The sequence below is a fragment of the Protobothrops mucrosquamatus genome, unplaced genomic scaffold, assembly GCF_001527695.2.
Source record: "Protobothrops mucrosquamatus isolate PMUCROS unplaced genomic scaffold, P.Mucros_1.0 scaffold2581, whole genome shotgun sequence".
NCBI classification, from domain to species: Eukaryota; Metazoa; Chordata; class Lepidosauria; order Squamata; family Viperidae; genus Protobothrops; species Protobothrops mucrosquamatus.
In genome coordinates, this window is record NW_015388637.1 from 104619 (window position 1) to 105963 (window position 1345).

Consider the following 1345-nt stretch of genomic DNA (forward strand, 5'->3'; position numbering starts at 1 on the left):
AAGAGAAACATTTTTAAAGGGAAAAAAAATAACCAAAGTCCAGTTGCCTTTTGGAAAAAGCACTTTTGGGGCAACCATGACCTGGAGCAGGGGTAGGCAACCTTGGCTCTTTTATGACTCGTGGACTTCAACTCCCAGAATTTCTGAGCAGCATGGCTGGTTCAAGAATTCTGGGAGTTGAAGTCCACGAGTGATAAAAGAGCCAAGGTTGTCTAACCCTGATTCCTGGAGGACTGAGAATTTCCACAGACTTTCAGTTTCTACATTTACAGTGTATTCAAAAACATCTGAAAGGTTTCGGGGAATTCTAAGGGAGCTTTTGCTGGTTAAGTAATAGATGTGTGAAAGAGCTATAATATCGCATCTTTATAACTTTTCTATCTGGTTGAAACTAAATTGTTCTGCATTTCATTTTGAATAATAATAAAAATTGCAATTACAACAATAATACAAACTAAAAAAATAAAAGAATAAAAATATAGGATGCAGAAAAAATTGAAAGAAAAATGAAAATGAAAAAAACAAACATAAAGCAAAGAAAAAGAAACGCATAAAGAAATTACTTCCCCTTCATCCCAATAAGTTTAAACAATTTTAGTAAATTATCACATTTTCTTAAAATACAACAAACGATTTCTTCTTCCCACATCACGTCTCTTATTATAAAGCCTCATCATTTCAGTACTGAGGTCAGCAAAAGTCTATTAAGTCTATTAAGAATTACCAGGTGCTCACTTCGGCAGCACAAAATTGGAATGATACAGAGAAGATTAGCATGGCCCCTGCGCAAGGATGACACACAAATTTGTGAAGCATTCCATATTTTTTAGAAATATGTACTATACACACACACGCACACACAGACACATATATATAAAAGAATTACCAGAGATAACGAGATATCTATTTTAATCTTGATCACATAAACTAACTGCATATTCCTTCCTTTTATTTCTAACAATCTTGATCTTTAGTCTCATCAAGTAATGTCTTAGAATTTTATTTCTTTTTATTTTTTTATTTGTCCCTTAGTCCTTTTGTAACTTTCTAAAATCAGTCTTAATCACTCTTTGGCTGTTTATTCCAGAAACATTTTAAAATCCTAAATAGTACTTTCACTAAGGATTGAAGGAAACTCATCTATTGCTGTAAAACCAAAGGTTCCTAATAACTGAAAAGCAGTTAGCAAGCCATTTACAAAAGACAGTATGTGAATCCGGTGTCCTTTCAAACGTGTGAACCACAGTTTGACCAAGATGGCTATTCCCTCATCAGAGCACTAAATCTGGCAAACTGCTGTCTTGCAGTCTCCTCATGAGGAGCAATTGTCTGAAGCACTTTAGGT

General features: G+C 34.3%; 1 pseudogene; it reads left to right on the forward strand.

The window, feature by feature from the left end:
- Positions 1–727: 727 nt before the first annotated feature.
- LOC114923233 lies at positions 728–827 on the forward strand (annotated as a pseudogene).
- Positions 828–1345: the final 518 nt, after the last annotated feature.